The following is a 13,477-nucleotide window of genomic DNA, read 5'->3' on the forward strand; positions in this document are numbered from 1 at the left end:
TATATGCACGTAATATGCATGACATGTAAAATGTTTGTAACGATATTATGTTTTTTTATGATATAAAATATATATATATATAAAATAAATTGATTTTTAAATTTTTTATTAATTTTTAATTATACATACACAAATAGATTCTTATTTTTCAAAATTATCTTTATTTTTGTTCTTTCTTTACATATGCATACATATACAAAAAAAATAAAAATAATGATAGCTGGTTTTTGCTGACATTATCTCTCAATATTTGCATCCGTGTGCTCATGTATTAGTGTTTGTACTTTGTACATGGACGCTACTACATATGCGATGTAAGAGAGACAAAGATGGAATGATGCTCTCTTCTTGTCAAGCAGTCAGTATGTTACCACGAAAATTTCCCCAGCTTCTTAGATCTAGTGAGAACCGTATCGGATTCGTAATATCCATATTTCTCATAAAATAAGTTACATAGATTCGCGAATTTTTTTTTAATATATTCTGTATATAATAATGCAGGGAGCTAAAGAGCCCGATTTTGCATTTTTGCTCTTAAAAATTTATAATAAATAAAATACGGATTCGCGGCTAACCCAACCTAACCCGTTGCTAGCTGCCCATTCCCCCAAGTTTATTAAAAATTTTTATTTTTACCTTTTTTTCATAAAATAGCTCTTTACCTCCCTACAGATGAGCTTACTGATTAAGAATATCCTAAATTTAATAAGATTTATTCGGTATTTTGGCTAAAATATGGTTATTACGAATCCGTAATTCCAGGCCGGCCGATAGGTGTCTCCACCATGTCTCCTGCCGACCCTTAAGCAATATTTAGTTACAAAAATATAAAATAAATGAAAAATGAATAATATATACAAAAATTTAACAGATTACACCTTGTTTTGTGCGTGCTAACAACATTTAAAAAATTCAGGTACAACTGATGTTATAAATTTATATAGCTGATAATAATGTGATCATACAATTTTATTATAAATTTTTATATTATAAAAATAGGTTTATTGTAAAATATTTTACGTTCTTTGGATATACATATTTGCAATTATTATAATAATTAAATCGATATTTTTATAAAATCTATCAAGTTTCCTAAATTAGTCCGACCGGACTAACTTCACGCGCGTATGTCTTTTTTTCGTATTATTAATTACAGTTTTGACTAACAACCAACGGAAATGGACTACCAAACGTCAGCACGCGACCACCAAACGAATGCTTGCAGTTATAACGATATACGTAGTCTGGAAAACCGAGTTTTACAAGAGGGGCAGCTAACTTCACGCGCGTATGTCTTTTTTCGTATTATTAATTACAGTTTTGACTACCAATCATCGGGAATGGACTACCAAACACCATCAAACAACCACCAAATAAATGGTAATAGTTATTATTGGATTTTCAGTAGTAGGGAGGCCAACTTCACACAGCTCAGAAATTGGTTATGTATTTTGCTAAAAAAAAACTAATAAATGATGCATGATGATATTAGGAATGACATATTACAAAATGGAGATACGTAGCGGTACACTTTATGTGTAATTGTAATCCGAAGTTCTTCACTAACGGTATTTTGATGGTATTTTGACGGTATTTAGAAGTGTGTCGCCATAGAGAAGTGGCAACTGTACAGTCTACGCTAAAAATTGTGGAGTGGAGAGAAGGTCGCGCTGTACGGAAAGACAGCCGAACGCGCGCGAAACTTTTGGCTACGATTATAACCGGTGAAGTTTCTTAATGGCCCTCTCAGCGCGAGTGGAACAATATTATTAGGCTTGCACGTTTATATTTGAGAAAAACTTTTCAACTGTTTAAATCCATTTATTTCCCAATAATTGTACATTATAATATAGAATTTATATTTGTATAATAGATTTGAGATTATATTGCGTATTCAATATCCATTGTTAACTTTATTTGTAAAACCAAATTAGTATAAAATGCCATTTATAGTCCGAGCTTGGATCTTACAATTAGTAGTCTAATATTAGGCTCTAATTAAATTGATTCGATTTAACCCTTAAAACATCAAAATGACTGTAAAGAATTTATAGCGAAAAGAGACAGGATTTTATTACTCCACGGGTGTGTCGTAAGTCTGACTATTTTGGTCGGCGCGCAATTGACTATAAAACCGTATCTCGAGATTCGGAGAGAAAATAAAATTTAAAATATTTAAAAGTTTCGACGCGCAACAAATTTCACTTTTGACCTTTGAAAACATATTTGCCTTAATAAAAATCACAACAATCGCAACAAGTGTCTAAAAAACAATCTAAACAATTTATGAGGTTGAATTACGAGAGTCAGTTACTGGTAATGCTTTTCAGTTGACGTCCAGTTTTAATGATCAGTTTCTACAATACTATAAGAAACTGGTTAGACACTGAGTATTGCCATCAGTAACTGATGACTGGTCCTCAGTTTTTTTAACGGTTTGTCAGATGCTAATTATGTTCTTCAGTTGACGCTCAGTTTTAATAATCAGTTTCTACATTACTCTAAAAAACTGGTTAGACACTGAATGTTGCCATCAGTAACTGATAACTTCCTCAGTTTTTTTAACGGTTTGTCAGATGCTGATTATGTTCTTTAGTTGACGTCTCAGTTTTAATAATCAGTTTCTAGATTAATCTAAAAAACTGGTTAGACTGGTTTTTAACGGTTTCTTAGATCAAAAAAGGTAAGAAATGGGTTCATATATATGTGCAAAAAGAAATAGACCAATCCATCTCTTTATGCATATGCTTATGCACCTATGCAAGTTTGTCTGGATAGACCTTAAAAAAGCAGCGCCAAGTTTTTTACAAGAAAAATTTATTTATTTTATTTTAATTAAATATTTTTATTTTATAATGTTATCTCTCTTCTCTCTCTTTAATTCTTTGTGATTAAAATGATTCTTTGTAATATTATAATTTTATCAAGGAGAATTACAAGGAAACATTACAGTTTCCAGCTCCTCTATCAGATTCTGAGTGTTTGCTTGTAATACGACACTCAGCCAGGTGATATTCTGAGAAAACTGTTCCATGAATTATTTTAATAGACCAACTGCAATGATTGCAGTTTGTTTTATAATTTTCCGTGTCGACTGTAAAATGTTGCGATAGTCCGCTACACCTATTAATTTCTTCTCGTATTTGGTTCATTATGTAGATGTCATTTTCATGCAATTTCAGATGCCTCTGTAAGTCTTGCGTACCACGTATACAACAATTTTCTCCACAAATTATGCAAATCGGAATATACTTGTGTGAAATATCGCCATGGATACATTGAGCTGGATGCGTCTTCCCAGATAAAGTTTCCTTGCGTGGTAATATTTTATGTTCATGGAATAAGTGTGCTTCTACTAATGTAGGGCTTTTAAAACTTTTTTTTACATATTCCGCACCTTGTACGCCCTTTTACTTCAGTACAAATATCCGAAATGTTATCAATTGTACGTCGTTGAGCTGCCATTATATCCGCAATATGCCACGGAGAATGTGACGTGTCTTACTAAATGTGACATACTGACTACGCCAAGGAAAATATTCGAAACAATCGTTTGATGAAGGTTGGAGAGAAACACATGACTTTCTCCTAAATGTAAATATTGTATGTACACCACAAATAATAGCTAATAACAGCCATTTTTGACTCGGACGCGTCTATCTTCAAGTGTTGAGGGATTTATGACAAGCTGTGTATGTATTATGTACAGTATGATAAATAACGTTGATTTCGATTATAACAATTAGTATTATAAACATGTAATTTTTAATTTAAAAATATAAAATTTATAACATGTAAATAGTTGGTTTTGATGTACGCACAAATATATAAATGCGTAAAATTTCGTGCAAAAAGTTGAAAACCCATGTGAAACCGTATAATATTAGATCTCGTTTCGCCCTATAAACAGGAGTGAGGTGGGATGGATCTCGCTTCGCGTAGAAAGTTGGAAACCTATGTAAAACCATTTGGAGTTAATGATATGCTAAAGAAAAAGGCTACGAGATGGAGGGTGGCTCCGCCTTCCCTCTCCCCCGTTTATATACAGGATGTCCCTGAATGTTTGGTACTTTGCTCGTATGCAGATAGAGCGGATCAAACTGACAAGGAAACCTCGCGAACTCGAAAATTCTGATTTTAATGAAACTTCCCACACATGGCAGTATGCGGTTTGTGACACTGTCGACACAAACACATGGCAGTATGCGGTTTTGTCAAATGTCGACATGCAGACCAGGAATCGGAAACGTTGCACATCACCCCACACCACCCTACGCACAAAAAATTTTTCTATGCTGTTAGAAAGTTTTATTTTTATTTAAAAAAGGCGAGAAACTATCATCGCTCAGGACGGGGGTCCAGCGTTACGCGCCGCTCGCGCTCGTGCGTATCCATCGCCGCTTGTAATAAGCAACTGCCTGCGCGCCGATCGCGGGGCGGCCGCATCTCGCCGCGCGCTTACATTTGGCGGTGGGCCGGGCTAATACGGCGATTTTTAATCATTAATTAATTATAATAACTCATCAACTATTGCGAAAATTACAAAATGATACATGACTTTTCGACTCACAAGGAAACCTAGCGAACTCGAAAATTCTGATTTTAATGAAACTTTCCACACATGTAGGGGGAGTAAAAAGATGAATTTAGAAATTTTTTGTAGCTGCCCAAAAACGGTTTTAAGGAGTGAAACCACCACTCATATGTAGAGCCGGTTTTTGCTTTTCTCGATATATTTCGAAAAATATTCGAGATATCAAAAAATGTTTCAAATAAAAGTTTTATAGTAAAATCTCCTCTATTCAACAACATTAATAAAATTTTAAAAACAAAAAAATTATTTTTAAAAAATACTATATTGATTGATTGTTTGGATTGGAATTGAATCCAACGTTGTCCAGCGGTGTTCCAGTATGCGATAAGGCGAGGATCTGGGAACGTCAGCGGCAGTTGAGATCCATCCGGGGCGATAAGCTGAAATAGAAATCGGTCGATTAGTTAAACACGCACGTTCTCCACTTACCTATTCGGTCGGCGAGTGGTCCCACGTTGTCCAGCGGTGATCCAGCAGGAGAGGCAGCGGCGGCGCGGGGATCCATCCAGCGGCGAGAACCTGAAAGGAGAAGGGGGACTAACGTGGCGGTGTGATAACGGCGTACCGTGATTTCGATATTTACCTTCTCGGTGGAAAGGGGGTTAAACCGAGTGGCGACCGTTTGATAGGCAAATCTGGCTGAAAAGTTGAATTATCGCGTGATCCACGTACCCATAAAGTGACGTCCGGTCACAGTGACAGGGGGGCGGGACACGCAGGAGCGTACCCACGGAGCATCACACGCGAACGAACCTGCGGGCCAACCCATCGACACGGCCAAAGGGGAGGTCCATCGGGGAGGAGTAGGCAGCCGTTTAGCACAGCCAGGCGAACCGCAAGTCGAAGAATCTCTCGAATGGCTTAATCATCCAAAGTTCCAGAAAAGAATAATGCTTGTCTGTGTACCGATTACAGAACATAGGAATCCGTGACGTTACTGGTTATTCTATTCAGAGTTTCGTCCGATTTCTTGAATTATTCCTTCGCCCTGCATTTATGTGAAAAGTAATAAATATATAAAGAAATGTTTCAATAACACATTTTATTCGATTCTTAACTAAAATTATCATATGTACTTTGAAGATCTATATATAAGCAGTCAATATGACTTATCAGAAGTAATTTTTGTACGCGTATCAACACCATATTTTACTAAGGCCGAGTACATTTAAATTAAATGTTTGAAAATTTTTTTATTGAAAGATAAAATGTGTGTAATACTGTGCAAAGTAAATCGCATAATAATTCTCTGTAATTTTATTGTAAAAAACAAGAATGCAAAACTTTATATATACATTCATCTCAATCAAGAACATAAACTAAAATATAAAAGTAACGGTACATACATAAAAGTAAAATTACAAAAAATTCAGATATTGCATGATGAATTACTATGTCCTCATTGGCACAAAAAATCACAAGAAAAATTTTGCTACGAATAAATGTTTAATTGCTGACACCAATAATTTCCACATAATGCAATTTAGATTGACAGAGAGCGTTTTGGTCAATATTAAATTTGTAAAATTATTTTAAATAGAGTGCTCAACTAAGTAAATAAAATAATTCAGGCGATTTCATCGGGTCTTTATCTGTTGCACTTTCAGATAGCACATTGCCATGAAAATCTTCGTCTTCCCTTGATTTTGAAGAACTCGGTGCAAATCTGGAATTATCCATATAATATATAGTATGATTAATGAAAGAGACAATGCGCGATAAAAATGGTGACGTCTAAAATTGTAAAACCATGATTGACCGTGGCACTTTATTTATTTTAATCGAAATATCAAAATAAAGATATGCGGTGAGATAAAAGATCAAAGATATTCGTACATTGATACAAATATACATAAAGTTATTCATACAATTCTAATAATAAAAAAAGTGTACAAATTAGAAACTTGCACATTGCTTCCTCATCATTACAGATCGCTACCATTGCTCCTATTTTATTTCGCTGACAAAGCTCCTTTTATGAAGAAGTTTGTATTTTATTTGATGCATAATTATTAGTATTTATTAGTTTGGCTTCCTCATAAAGGAAGCTTTATAAGTGAAATAAAATAGGAGCAATAGTAGCGTTACTAGTGATCTGTAATGATGAGGAAGCAATGTGCAAGTTTTTAATTTGCACGCTTTTTCCATTTTAAATTTAACCTTTTTATGAATTGAAAAGAGGTCAGCTTAGTAGCACAAGTGGGATTTATTATTGACGCAATGTCAAATCGATGTTGACTTTGGGAGTTCAGGCTACATGCATATATGGACTTCGCATATGAACCTTTGATCGCGTATAAAGCTGGATCTAATCAATCAAATCTTAAAGAATTATATATAAAATAGGGGTAGAGAAGACTGGAAAATATAATAGAATTAGAAATAGCCTAATATCTCAAAATTTGCGGAAGTTAGAGCAACCACGGACATCTTTCAAAAAATTCAAAATTTTATAAAAAATGATCCCCTTTACCGATCATCGCCAAATACAATACCAACTTTCCTTTAATAATACTCTACATTTAAAAAAAATTGAGCCCGATATCTTAAAATTTACAGAAGTTAGAACAACCACGGACATCAAATCCGTACACACACACATACACATGGAAATTTTTTTTTAACGCAATGTTTCGACGTTTTAGAACATATTGGCATCAAAAACTGAAAAACAATCTTTTCTTTAGTTTTTTTCTACCCCTATTTCATATATAATTCTTTTAAATTTGGTTGATTAGACCCAACTTTATACGCAATTAAAGGTTCATATACAAAGTTTACAAAAACAAAGCTTCCTCTATGAGGAAGCAAAAATGCTCTTTGCCTCGAAATGTCAATAATGCATACATTTTCTTTGCAAAAATAGTGCAATGCTGACGGCTCAACATGAATTTTAATTGATATTCTGAAGTAAATAAATAACAAATCAAGTATATGTAGATTTTGGAACAAGTAGATTCTATAAAAAGCAGTACAATCCTAGCAAAACCTCTTTACAAAAAATATGGCCAACTATATAACAAACCAAAGTATACATGCGGATTTTGCAAAAAGTAGATGTTTCAAAAATTAACTTTGTTTAAAAATAGACATTAGATCAATGATATTAACCAAATATATAATTACATATTAAGTATCAATGTTATAATCTGAATGTTACAAGTTTTAGTACTACTCCCACACATTAAGTAAGAAGTATTTAGCAGCCCTCTATGCCGAACGTTTTCCTGATAAGCAACACCCGGGGCACGGTTTTTTTCAAGTTCTATATAATAGAACTTGTCAACATGGAATGTTACACGCTCCAACACGTCCACGGCATGTAGCCCAACGAGATGAGAGAACAATTGATACTGTAAGAGAGGCAATTATTGCTAATCCGCATACGAGCACAAGAAGTATTGCACATGACCTACAGGTGTACCATACTAGAGTCCACAGAATTATTAAGCATAATCTTGGATGGCATCCATTTAAGAGGCATACAACTCAAAGATTATTTCCTCAAGATTTGCGTCGCCGAGAAGTTTTTTGTGATTGGCTCTCAGAACAAGTAAGAGCAAGATATATTATCAATTGGTGGCTATCGGTTCTTACTACAATTGAGAATAAACAACAATTTTTTTTATAAAATAGTTTAAAAATCAAATTTTTATTTTTGTCAGCTTTGAGAATCATTAAAGAATTATAATATTAAAGATATCGATTTATCGTAGGACAATAGCCACAAGTTTATATGTATACGACAATTTTCTCCACAAATTATGCAAATCGCAATATACTTCTGTTCATGTGTGAAATATCGCCACGGATACATCGAGCTGGATGCGTCTTCCCAATATAAAATTGCCTTGCGTGGTAAATATTTTATGTTCATAGAATAAGTGTGCTTCTAAATATAGTCGACTTTTTTTAAAAGGTTTTTTACAAACATTACAATATATACCATTGTGTAATTTACTGCAACACATTATTATCCCCAAGATTATCCCAAATAGTATTAATTGTACCCCAGCAAACACCAAATATAATTGATATATAACCTGGGAGTAACAGATTATATAACAGGTGTTATACTGTAGTAGCATAACAGTTATATAACTTTACTTTATTATTATTATATAACTAGGTTATAAAACTATTATGTTGCTCCGTTATTTCTATGTTATAATAAATGCACAATTATACAACTGCAATATATGCGTGTTATACAACAACGGTTGCGTTGATATTATATAAATATTATATAACATAATTTCAATTACCGCTTGAATTTTATAACCTCTCGATAGCACGCGCCATAGCGCGCGCAAGTTCGCGGTCTCTTTCCGCTTCCGCTAGTGCCAAATATATCGTGCCACGATTAGAAGACCCGCGCCCGTCCGTGGGAGATCGTCAACCGCGTTCACCGCATTTGTATAGGTGTCTCGTGCGCGCAACGGCCCGTCGCTCGTGAAAGGACGCGAAGCCGGCGAGAGACGGTCGAGGACGTGGTTTTGATTCGCCCTCGTACGAGAGATAACTTGAAGGTATGTTGTACGTTAGAATTATAGGTTAGAACACGTTGTGCACATATTTAATATGAGGTACTTTCCGTTTCACGCACGATGCGCATAATGCATCATTTATCCTTGTTATTCATCGAGTGTTAATAAACAAGGATAAATGATGCATTATGCGCATCATCCGTGAAACGGAAAATACCCTAAGGGTCGGTTTACAATCAGTCGTATGTCAGAGGGTATTTTCCGTTTCACGCACGATGCGCATAATGCATTTATTTATCCTTGTTGTTTATCGAGTGTTAAACAAGGATAAATAATGCATTATGCGCATCGTGCGTGAAACGGAAAATATCCTCCGACATACGACTGATTGTAGACCGGCCCTAAGTCTCTTTCCTCTTCCGCAGCTTCCGCTAGTGCCATCGTGCCTCGTGCCTATCGCGACGATATTCATTTGGAAGACCGCGTCCGTCCGTAGGAAATTGTAATCGTGAACCGCGTTCGCGGGTGTCTCGTGCGTGCGACGGCCCGGCGCTCGTGAAAGGACTCGACGCCGGCGAGAGACGGTCGAGGACGGAGGACGTGGCTTTGATTCGCCCTCGTACGAGAGCTAGATAACTTGAAGGTATGTATTACCTATATTATAGGTTAGAACACGTTGTGCACATATTTAATACAGAGGTACTTTCCGTTTCACGCACGATGCGCATAATGCATCATTTTTCCTTGTTATTCATCGAGTGTTAATAAACAAAGGATAAATAATGCATTATGCGCATCGTACGTGAAACGGAAAATATCCTCCGACATACGACTGATTGTAGACCGGCCCTAAGTCTCTTTCCTCTTCCGCAGCTTCCGCTAGTGCCATCGTGCCTCGTGCCTATCGCGACGATATTCATTTGGAAGATCGCGTCCGTCCGTAGGAAATTGTAATCGTGAACCGCGTTCGCGGGTGTCTCGTGCGTGCGACGGCCCGGCGCTCGTGAAAGGACTCGACGCCGGCGAGAGACGGTCGAGGACGGAGGACGTGGCTTTGATTCGCCCTCGTACGAGAGCTAGATAACTTGAAGGTATGTATTACCTATATTATAGGTAATAATATAATAATATAATATAATATAATCCTATACATTAAAAATATATTTATTGTAATATCTATTTATATTGCTCATATTTTTATTTTTGTTTTAAGGACATATTACCTCGCACCATTCGACGCTCACAGAGTCCGAATTTGATAACATCGCGGCTGAATGGATCCGCTTCGCAAAACAGCGTAAAACAAGAGAAGAAAAAGAGAAGGACAAGGAGAACAAAACTTAAGAAAATACATCATACGTATTTAAAGGTTTATTTTAATTTTAAGGCTTAAAAAATTTGCAATAATATTTTGTTATGGCTCATTGTACTATTTTATAACCTCTGAAATTTTAATCACTTAATTGTCAACGCTTAAAAGCTGTTTTTCTAGTTTATTCAACCGCAAATGAGAAATGTTATTTTTTTATTTTTTTCCGATCATACGTAGAGCCTATATTTAGGCTTTCCGGCGGTCTAAAGGTTAATGCAATAGGATTTTTTTTACTATGACATGTTTGAGAATTAGAGGTTGCAATGTAATCATAGAGAAATGGATATGTTTCCATTATCTTTCGTACTTATAGCTTAATAATCTTTTTTAATTTGTTTACAATTGCTCCTACAATTGCAATGAGCACAATGTGCTCATTTATCAGACATTAGATGGAGATGTACTTATATGGAGGACTTAGGTTAGTGCGGAATATTTCTGCAAGGAGATAGTGCCAGCACTCCTGGTTTAGACCAGTGGGTGCTGGGACTGTCCTCTGTCGAGGACAGAGTCCGCATTGGTCGATGTCCTTGATCCAGCTTTGACCAGTGGGTGCTGGGACTGTCCTCTGGCGAGGACAGAGTCCGCATTGGTCGATGTCCTTGATCGAGCTTTGACCAGTGGGTGCTGGAACTGCCCCTTTTAGGAATAGAGTCCGCACTAGCCTATAAATCTTCCAGAGGAAACATGAATACAACTCCTTTTGATGTCCACTAGACAAGCATGCTCGTAAAATAATTCAGAAAAGAGATTATTAAACTATAGGTATAAGTCCGACAGATAAACGCGTTATGATGAAGTAAAGGATAGTATATAAGTTATATATTATAAGTTAATTATAAGTATCAATATTAATTGTCATACAACTCTGAAATTCGAATCACTTGTCAGTGCTTAAAATGTCTCTTATGTTCATTAAACCGCTAGTAAAATTTTTTCTTTTTTTACAAACGCAATTTGATTTTCTTTTTACAAAGTTGTGATTGAAAATCAGAGATTGTACAATTGACTAGTTTTACATAATTATTTTCTATAGAGAATTGGCTGGTGGACTCCACAACAAAAACAGATTCATGTCTGATGCTTATAATAATATATACATATGTGCAATTACAGCCTATATTTAATTATACAACAACAGTAGATCTGTTTAAATTGAAATGTAACAAAAATATTTGGATTTATTGTCAAAATTAATGAAGACGCAAGTAAATGCACATTAGGAATGACACAGCTCACATTAGAATGTGAATGTAAGGTACATTACGAACAAATGGTCTGTCTCTTGTGAAAAATAAAATAAGCAAAAGTTATTGTATTATTTATATCGACATAGAATCTCTACAAAATCTCCATGAAATTATGGATAAGCACAAAAATGAGTAGAAAAATATTTACCACATGCATAACTAGAATGTGGAAACCACCAGCCAATATGAAATTTAGATTTTGGAATATCTCGCATATATTCCATAGAATATATGCGATATATACCAAAGATTTTATATGCGACAGGAATCCTTGAATGATCCTTGACCGGATCAATATGTATTGTGATAAAAAGCTGTTTAAAATGTTCATTAACAAAATAAGAAAAATGTTATTTATATTAACATAATATATATAGAAAAATATAATATATATTTTCTACATGTTTTGAGTGCAAAATATATCTAATAAAATTATTATTAAATATTTATATTTGTCCCTTTCCTACGCAAAAACATGTATGTCTTTTGCACATACTAATTCCAGAAAAGGTTTTTTAATTAATTTCAAGGAAAAGCAAATAAAACAGTTTGTTTTTGCTTAGAATTAATTTAAAAACTTTTTCTGGAATTAGTATGTACAAAAAGTAAATTATAAATTAATTAATGTACAATAAAATGTACGATAGCGGTTACACTGCAGTTATATAACAATAATGCTTTACATTATATTACTGCTATATAAATGTTATATAACACCGCTTTATTTATATTATATAACTGCAATAATCCATATATGCGAAATTACAACTAACGTCTGCATAACTGTTATGATCGTGTTATATTGCGTGTTACATTTTGTTATATAGTGGTAATATAATCGTTATATATCTGTGTTTGCTGGGACGTATTTAAGCTGCCATTATATCCGTACTATACGCTGACGACGCACGTCTTACTAAATGTGACATGTTAAATACCGACTACGCCAAGGAAAATATTGGAAACAACCGTTTAATGAAGGTTGAAGAGAAACATCCGAATCTTTCCTAAATGTAAATATTGTATGTATAATGTATGTACACAATAATAATAGCTAATAAGAGCTATTTTTGATTCGGATGCGAACTATCTTCAGGTGGGAAGGCATTTATAACAAGATGTGTATTATGTATAGTATGATAAATAACGAATTGTTAAATTAAATCTTGGTTATTATTAAGTCGTGTCACTCTATTTCTAATCATTCGATTTCCGTAATCCAACGTTTAGATTGAGGTTTATGTTCTACTCATTTATGACAAGCTATACACTTAGCAGTAAAGATAAATATAAATTCTATAAATTATGATTGTCTTTTGACTTTTCTTCTCTATTAATTCATACATAGTAGGTTATATAACAATTAGTGTTTTAAATACGTAATTCCTAATTTGGAAATATGGAATTTGTAATACCTGTGTAAGCGATTGATTTCGGTACACGCACAAATAGAAATGCGCGAAAAGTTAAGAACTTCCATGGTTAACTTTAATCGATTCTAACTCTGGAACACCGAATTTAAATAATCAGAATTTTACATAAATTAAATTAATTCGTTTATTATTCTAAATAATTATAATATTGATCGCTATATATTTATGAAATTCGGAGTACTCATTTATATCGTGATCTTTGTCTAAATAAATTTCTAAAGTATCTGTATTCCGTAAATATTTGCACATCGGACCAAGCGCAACGAATACAGTTTGTTCCATAATTTTTCATATTAACAATGAAATATCGCTATAACCAGGTATGTGTAGTTCTTTCCCAT

The 13,477-nt window shown here is 34.4% G+C and overlaps 1 long non-coding RNA gene across 1 annotated transcript; it reads left to right on the forward strand.

Moving 5' to 3' along the window:
• The first annotated feature begins 8,902 nt into the window (after positions 1-8,902).
• LOC139787302 (uncharacterized) lies at positions 8,903-12,883 on the forward strand. The gene is made up of 4 exons (XR_011722596.1): positions 8,903-9,123; positions 9,507-9,724; positions 9,955-10,172; positions 10,295-12,883. It is a non-coding gene; the product is annotated as an uncharacterized lncRNA (long non-coding RNA).
• Positions 12,884-13,477: the final 594 nt, after the last annotated feature.

This window comes from Temnothorax nylanderi, unplaced genomic scaffold (genome assembly GCF_030848795.1).
Source record: "Temnothorax nylanderi isolate EJ_2023f unplaced genomic scaffold, tnyl_v1.0 TNYL_tig1409_pilon, whole genome shotgun sequence".
Lineage (NCBI taxonomy): Eukaryota > Metazoa > Arthropoda > Insecta > Hymenoptera > Formicidae > Temnothorax > Temnothorax nylanderi.